The sequence below is a fragment of the Heptranchias perlo genome, chromosome 2, assembly GCF_035084215.1.
Source record: "Heptranchias perlo isolate sHepPer1 chromosome 2, sHepPer1.hap1, whole genome shotgun sequence".
In the NCBI taxonomy this organism is placed as follows: domain Eukaryota; kingdom Metazoa; phylum Chordata; class Chondrichthyes; order Hexanchiformes; family Hexanchidae; genus Heptranchias; species Heptranchias perlo.
In genome coordinates this window covers 93,005,645-93,014,400 of record NC_090326.1, presented here as the reverse complement: position 1 = coordinate 93,014,400, position 8,756 = coordinate 93,005,645, and the positions used below count along the sequence as shown (strand labels likewise).

Genomic DNA, 8,756 nt, shown 5'->3' with positions numbered 1-8,756 from the left:
GCCACCCCACCACCTTTACCTTTTTTCCTTTCCTTCCGAAATGTTAAATAACCCTGAATATTTAACTCCCAGCCTTGGTCACCTTACACCCATGTCTCTGTAATGGTCACGAGATCATACCCATTTGTTTCTATTTGTGCTGTCAATTCATCTATCTTATTACGAATGCTGCGCGCATTCATATATGGAACTTTTAATTTTGTCTTTTTACCATTCTTTCCTATTTACTAGTGCACTCTTATCTTTGTACGCTCTGTCTCTTCCTGACGCACTCTGTTTATCATTACCCTCATCACTTTCCTGTACTACTTCCTTGTCTTTTCTCTTTCTGAATCTAAACTTCGCCCCACCTGAACCCTCCCCCAATTTAGTTTAAAGCCTTCTCTACCGCCCTAGTTATTCGGTAAATTCAGGCCCTTTTGCCTGAATTTACCGATTTTGAGCTCTCTTTTGCCCTGATTTGCTCCAATTTTTTGTTGCTAAAGTAAAAGTTGAAAAACACTTTTTAAAAATAAACAGGTTTTTAAATCGACAATAAAAACTGACTAAAGGTCCTTACTGTAATCACTGCTGTACGGATTCACAGAATGTAATCCTCTAAACACCAGTAAAAATCCCACATAATTAAAGAGGAATTTGACTTATTTAAACATTGGATCTAATTGTAATAATTTGATTTTAAAAAATCATTTCAGGGAATTCTTCTCTGTGACAGGAGACAGGCTCCTGGTCGGGGAGACAGGCCGTCGATGATCTTAGGTGTGACCACGCCTCCTGGTGAGTGCGCGCGTGCGCACACGGGCCCCCGGCCAGTCCATGACGTCAGTCCCAGCGTTCAGTGCGAGACTTCTCCTGAATCATGTCGGAGAAGAAAGCGCCGGTCGACCTGGGGTTGTTGGAGGAGGACGATGAGTTCGAGGAGTTTCCAGCGGAAGGTGAGTAGGATTCATTCCACGTCCCCGGGTCGGACTTCGCTTCCCTCCTTATTCCCTTCTATCCCGCTCCCTCCCGGGTTGCGGCCTAGTCTGTGTGAGTGACAGGCCAGGCGGCGGGTCTGTGCGTCAGGCGGGCCCGTGCGGGGGTGAGGAGGAGACCCCCGGCCCACCGTGCTTCATTGCTCCGGGTGTCGATGACTGACCGGCGCTGACTTCAGTCGCAGTGACCGGTTCCGGATAACCGGTGCCGCGGACGTTAACCGTTCTTCTCGAAAGTTCTCCACTAAGCAGACACGGCGGGCAGCTCACGAGCTCCAGTATGCGTCATGCATTGGTGACCGACTAAGCTCAATGAGGTCCTGAGCTGAAGCTTTCGTTAGTTTTGGTATTTCTACTAAAACTACTTCAGTTAAGATCTGCCTGAGATTCATAGCTTACAAATGAAGTTTAAGATGGATTTAATTTATTTTTTTTGTAATGGGTTAAAAATACTGCACATTTGGTTATATTTTTGTCTAGAATATTTTCTTCCCTCCTGAAGTTATGTCTACACTGTGAAACTGTCTATCGTCACCCTGAGCCAAATTGATCACTGTGAGCTTTGAATGTGAGTATTGGTAAACTACTTGACCCATCGCGATCGAGTGTGATCCTGGCCTTAGTGGACATTTGCACACCTACCAGTGAGGAAATCTGAGCTGACTCTTTTCTCTGTCTTCCCCAACCAACACCAACTTGGATTTATATAGTACATTTGGGTGCTAAGCAGCAATAGTTAGTGTTGACCAAAAGCATAGTTGAAAAGATAAGTTTTAAGGAGGCCCTTTAGAAATGGGGTGATAAACAACAAGGCAGGATGGATAGCAAATAAAAACAGAAAATGCTGGAGAAGCTCATCAAGTCGGGCAGCATCTGTGGAGAAAGAGTTAACGTTTCTGGTCGAAGACCTTTCGTAAGGTAGATAGATAGCAAGCAGGCTACAAAACAGAAAACAGAAAGTAAGGGCTAAAGGTAGGTACTCCAGACTGGCAAAAGGCGGGAAGTGGTGTTCCACAAGGATCGGTGCTGGGGCCACTGTTGTTCATCATTTACAATAACGATTTGGGCTTGGGAATCGGAAGTACAATTTCAAAATTTGCAGACGACACCAAATTGGGAGATATAAATACTGAGAAGGATTGTGACACATTCCAGGAAGACATGAACAAACTTGCAGAATGGGTGTGTGATTGGCAAATCAATTTCAATATAGATATGATGTGGAGATGCCGGTGATGGACTGGGGTTGACAATTGTAAACAATTTTACAACACCAAGTTATAGTCCAGCAATTTTATTTTAAATTCACAAGCTTTCGGAGATTTTCTCCTTCCTCAGGCAAACATTTGCCTGAGGAAGGAGAAAATCTCCGAAAGCTTGTGAATTTAAAATAAAATTGCTGGACTATAACTTGGTGTTGTAAAATTCAATATAGATAAGTGAGGTGGCACATTTTGGGAGGAAGAATAAGGAGGCCACATACTCCTTGGAAAATAAGAGTCTAAATGAGGTAGGGGAGCAGAGGGATCTGGGGGTACACAAATCACTAAAAATAGTGATGCAGGTTAATACAGTCATACAAAAGCAAACAAAGCACTGGGGCTCATTTCCAGAGGGATAGAATTGAAAAGCAGAGAATTTATGTTAAACTTGTATAGAACCTTGGTTGGACCACACTTGGAGTACTGTGAACAGTTCTGGTCTCCATATTATAAAAAGGATGTAGATATGGAGAAGGTGCAAAAAAGATTTATTAGGATGATACTAGAACTGAAAGGTTATACCTATCAGGAACGATTGAACAGGCTGGGGCTCTTTTCTCTAGAAAAGAGAAGACTGAGTGGTGACCTGATAGAGGTCATTAAGATTATGACAGGGTTTGATAGGGTAGATGTAGAGAAGATGTTTCCACTTGCGAGGGGCACCAGAACTAGAGGTCATAAATAAAAGATAGTCACTAATAAATCCAATAGGGAATTGAGGAGAAACTTCTTTGCCCAGAGAGTGGTTAGAATGTGGAACTCGCTATCACAAGGAGCAGTTGAGGCGACTAACGTAGATGCATTTAAGGGGGAGCTAGATAAAAACGAGGGAGAAAGGAATAGAAGGATATGTTGATTGGATTAGATTTAAGAAGGGAGGGAGGAAGCTTGTGCGAAGCATACACCTGTTGGGCTGAATGGCCTGTTTCTTTGCTGTACGTTCTATGAAAGGCAGCTGGGTTTTATAAGAGTGTTCTGAGACACATGAAGGTCCACCACCAATAATCACAGGAAGGGAGATGGCCAGAGTTGGAAAATCAAAGAACATGAGCTGGGAAATAGGCTGGAAAAGGTTGAAGTTAAGATGGGTATAAGCCATAGAGTGACTTGTGGATGAGGAATTTGAATTTGATGGGAGCCAATGAAAGTCAGTGAGCATGAATAATGGGCAAGTGAGCCTTAGTGGAGAATAATGCTGGATGCCTGAAACAAAAACTGAAAATGTTTTCTGTGGAGAGTTGAAGTTTAAGGTATGGCCTCTTCATCAGAACTGGTCAATGGAGGACAGAATATGGACAGTGAAGTTTTGGACAAGTTGCAGTTTGTGCACGGTGGTCAGGAGGAGAGCATTGGAAAAGTTGAACCTGAAGGCTAAGCGTGCGAACGAGGGTTTCAGCGACGGTGGCCGATTATAACGTCCCTTTTCTCCCCCTGGCTGAGTCAACTAACTCATCACTGGTTAAGGATTGAACCTGGGATCTCCTAGTCTATTTGGCACAGCTACTTGCTGAATAAGCTTGCAGAACTGTCAACAGCTGCATTACTATTGATTTCTAAAAGCAGATGGTTAAATGACTCATTGTATATTGTTGCTTTAAAACTGACATGTAGCGGGGGGAGAGAAGCAGGTTTGGCCATCACAATGTGAGGTTTGTAACCACTGGAATGGTAGCTTCTTTCAGATTTTATCAAAACACCTGTTCTATAAATAGAATTTGCCTGTAGTGAAATATGATAGTTCAACAGCTGATGTTTTCCAGATGACTCGTGAATAACCATTGCGAGTTATGATCATCCCAATGATTGGCAATATTTATAGCATCTTGCTAGACATAAATATTTATTTTTTTTACCATTTTTAGCTCAGATTTCATCCTGAAATTGAAATTTTTTTTATGGTGTCATTACGATATGCTTATCATTTTCACTGACCTTTCTTCACCAATGTTGCCGAGAATCTGGAAATACCATTTATGTACTTTTGAGTTAAGATGGCCCAGCAAATCATGAATGATGTGAAGAAACTGACATTGCAGTAATTCTGTGTCACCGCTAACTACTTATTGGAGTTCAGCTGTGAAACAACTAGTTCCATGGAAGTAATGTTATGTTCTTTTTATTTGTTCATGGGATGTGGGTGTCGCTGGCGAGGCCGGCATTTATTGCCCATCCCTAATTGCCCTTGAGAAGGTGGTGGTGAGCCGCCTTCTTGAACCGCTGCAGTCCGTGTGGTGAAGGTTCTCCCACGGTGCTGTTAGGAGGGGAGCTCCAGGATTTTGACCCAGCGACGATGAAGGAACGGCGATATATTTCCAAGTCGGGATGGCGTGTGACTTGGAGGGGAACGTGCAGGTGGTGTTGTTCCCATGTGCCTGCTGCTCTTGTCCTTCTAGGTGGTAGAGGTCGTGGGTTTGGGAGGTGCTGTCGAAGAAGCCTTGGCGAGTTGCTGCAGTGCATCCTATGGATGGTACACACTGCAGCCACTGCGCTGGTGGTGGATGGGTTGCCAGTCAAGCGGGCTGCTTTGTCCTGGATGGTGTCGAGCTTCTTGTGTTGTTGGAGCTGCACTCATCCAGGCAAGTGGAGAATATTCCATCATGTGGAGTTAGAAGTCATAATGGAATGTTATTTTTATGGTCAAGATACCAAAAGTTGTTCATTTGCACCAGTGAGATCTGACAGTGTAAAGAATTTAACATAGGAGCTATAAATGCACTTTGTATAGTGTTGCTCCATTCTTCGATATAAATTGGGTTCGATTTTTGTATGGATTTGATTTTAACATTGTGTATATATCATTTAAGATAATTACCAGTACTCTGCACCAGTATGATTGCTGTTTGATATTGCTGGCCTTGCACAAATGCGCCAGACTATGAGAACATGTTGCCATATTTTATGTATTTGGAAGGTAATTTCTTAAAATGCTCAAGTCTACTTTAATTACAGACTGTTTTGAAATTGCAGTTCACAAACACTTGTATCGATGGTTTTATAAACTAAGAGTTAGCCTCTGCATAACACAGAATATTTTTGCTACAGCCCAACATATATTTTATAATTCCCTGTGCAGATGTGAAATTCTCCCATCAGCTGTATAATAGATTCATGATAATGAGTCTGCAAATATGCTGTTATGGCTGCTGTAGAAGTTTATAACAGGAGGCAGCCATTCTGTCCATGTTGGCTCTTTGCTAGAGTAATCTATTTTAATTGAGGTAAATGTGGTGAGTCACTTGTGTGTTTGGATTCTGGTTCTCCGTATTAACAACAAAAATCAGCAGCACTAGAGGGGCCGGGTACCCAACATGGACAATAAAATGGGGAAAGCAACGAATGAAGGTCGCTCTTCTGAAATTGGATCAAAAATCCAGTAAACTAGAAATAAAAATGGAAAATGCTAGAAATACGCAGATCAGGCAGCACCTGTGGAGAATGGGTAAAGGTTAGGTTAACGTTTCAGGTCCATGACCTTTTGTTAGTACCGGAAGATGCTACAGATGAACAGCATATAAGGAGGAACAGCAAGGGAAATGGGAGTGGGGAAATTTTTTTAAAAAAGGACCAAATACCCCCAAAAAATCTGTAAAGTGATTAGGTGGAGAACAGGAGATGAATAAATGACACAAGTGATAATAGCATAAGGTAAAGTGGGGCTTGATGTGGGAAATTAGAGCAATAAAATATATAAATGAGACCCAGAGGATGTGAGTGGTTAAAGCAGAATAGCAAAGAGGGAGGGAAGCTTGGAAAAACTGACGGAGGCTCCAGTGCGGTGGAAGAAAATGGCGGGGTACAGACCGCCCCACTTACCATGTATCCCATTCCAAACACCAATCAACAACCTCTCCAATCCCTGGAAGCACCCATTCGACATTACCAGCACCTGTTGTCTGACAGAAAATGTGAGGCATGGGTAAGGTCTGAATTTGTTAGTCAATGTTAAGGCCAGAGGTGCTGCAAAGTATCTAGTTCAAAGATGAGGTGGTGTTCCTCAAGCTTGCATTGAGCTCCATTTGAACAGTGTAGAAGGCCAAGGAGAGAGTGGGATGGAGAATTAAAGTGGCAAATAATTGGAAGCTCAGGATCACTATTGCGGACAGAACGGAACGTACAGCAAAGCAATCACCTAGCCTGCGTTTAGTCTCCCTGGATTAGAGGAGGCCACATCGTAAGCAGTGATTATATTATATTACAAAGAAGTACAAGTAAATCACTGTCTCACTCAGCGGGAGTCTTTGGGGCCCTGAGCAGTGGTCTGGGAGGAGGTGAAAGGGCAGGCGTTACATCTCCTGTGCTGGCCTGTGGAAGGAGAGTAGGTGTTTGGGATGACTGAGAAATGGACCATGGAGTCACAAAATGAATGGTTCCTTTGGACTGCTAAAAAGAGAGGTGAAGATGTGTTTCATAGTGGGATCATGTAGGAGGTGGCAGGCTTATTTTTATTCCAGATTTTATTTAATTAATTGAATTTAAATTCCTCAACTGCCGTGGCGGGATTTGAACTGGAGTCTGGATTATTAGTCCAGGCCTCTGGATTACTAGTTCAGTAACATAACCACTATGCTACTGTACCCCAGTGGCGGAGGATAATCTGATGATCGCAGAGGTTGGTAAGGTGGAAGGTGAGGACAAGGGTGGGGGCACTGATAGGGCCCCCCTTGTCCTCACCTTCCACCTTATCAAAGTTCTGGGAGGAAGGAGAATGGGTGCGGATGGAAGTGAGAGAAATGGGGCGGACTCGGCAGAGAGTCCTGTCCACCTGGAAAATAGCAAGTGTCTACCTTCGCTGGAGTTTTTGCAAAAGTGACCTATGGTGCTTGATTTTCCCACTTTCTTGCAGTGAAGAGCTTAGATTTTGTAGTGCTTCCTCCTTGATGGTACAGTGCAGACTCACAATTGTGAATCCCTCATCATGCTGTTCTACAGTACCAGCCGTACTTTTTTTGTGTTCAAATTTAGTAGCTTAGGAACAGGAGTAGGCCATTTAGCCCCCCAAGCCTGATCCGCCATTCATTGAGATCATGGCTAATCTGTGACCTAACTCCATATACCCACCATAGCCCCATATCCCTAAATACCTTTGGTTAATGAAAATCTATCAATCTCAGGTTTAAAATTGACAATTGAGCTAGCATTAACTGCAGTTTGCAGAAGTGTTCCAAACTCTACCACCCTTTGCGTGTCGAGGTGTTTCCTAATTTCACTCCTGAAAGTCCTGGCTCTAATTTTTAGGCTATGTCCCCGAGTCCTAGACTCGCCAGCCAGCAGAAATAGTTTCTCTCTCTATCTACCCTAATCAGTTCCCCTTAATATCTTGAAAACTTCGATCAAATCACCCCTTATTCTCCTAAATTCCAGGGCATACAACCCTGGTTTCTGTAATCTCTCCTCGTAACTCCTCCTTGGAGTCCAGGTATCATTTTAGCAAATCTATGCTGCATGCCCTCCAAGGCCAATATATCCTTATTAAGGTGCGGTGCCCAGAACTGAACACAGTACTTGAGGTGTGGTCTAACCAGGGCTTTGTATAGCTGTAGCATAACTTCAATCCCCTTGTATTCTAGTCCTCTAGATATAAAGGCCAGGATTCCATTAGCCTTTTTGATTATTTTCTATACCTGTCCATGACATTTTAATGATCTATGTACATGGACCCCCAAGTCTCTTTGATCCTCCACTGTTTTGAGCTTCTGATTTCTTTCTCTTTAATGCCATGTCACAAGAATGATGGAAGGGGGTTTTGCAATTTATTTACTAGCCATTTTAACAATTAATTGCTTCACTCAATTTTAACTAGGTTTAAGAAGGAATGTTATTTTAATTTATTTTCATCTAAATATATTCACATATTCAAAGAAGGCAGGGAAGGTCTCCAGGTGTCCTGACAAACATTTATCCCTCAACGAACACCACCAAAACAGATTTAACTTGCCATTTATCTCCTTGCTGTTGTGGGGCCCTGTTTGTGCACAAGTCGACTGCTGTGTTTGCCTACATAACAACAATGATTGCGATTCAAAAGTAATTTGTTGGTTGTGAAGCACTTTGGGATGTCGAAGGACATGAAAAATGCTATATAAATGCAAGTTTGTTCTTGCTGAGAATGCCTTATGGCCATTTAATATGGCTTCCAGTGCTCTGGAATTCATTCACATTAGAGCAGATCAAAACTGCACTTGATGTTTTTAAAAACTCAACTTTAAATTTTGGCCATGGACCTTAGCGGATGTCGGGGGGGGGGGGGGGGTGGGGGGTTGTGGGGGGACCTGTACCAGGTGGTCTGCTCTGCTCACCAATTTCTAAGATTTAAAAAAAAATTCATACAACAACAGTTCGCATTTACATAATGCAGTTTGTTGAGTCATGTTTAAATGTAGCTTCGAAATTTAAGTTTACATCAGCTACTCATCTTACATTGGTACACCGCAAAAACTGCTTTGCATTGATTTGAGATGTGCATAATTGTGGTATAACCACCTCTTATTTTGGAAGCAAAGAACTGTAGGGGAATTGGAAT

General features: G+C 42.7%; 1 long non-coding RNA gene across 1 annotated transcript in view; it reads left to right on the top strand.

Moving 5' to 3' along the window:
• The first annotated feature begins 576 nt into the window (after positions 1-576).
• LOC137341208 (uncharacterized) overlaps positions 577-8,756 on the top strand; it is a 34,462-nt gene continuing 26,282 nt past the window's right edge. Inside the window, exons 1-2 of the long non-coding RNA XR_010966984.1 lie at positions 577-607; positions 716-935. This is a non-coding gene — a long non-coding RNA (uncharacterized lncRNA). The remainder of the gene's footprint in view (positions 608-715; positions 936-8,756) is intronic.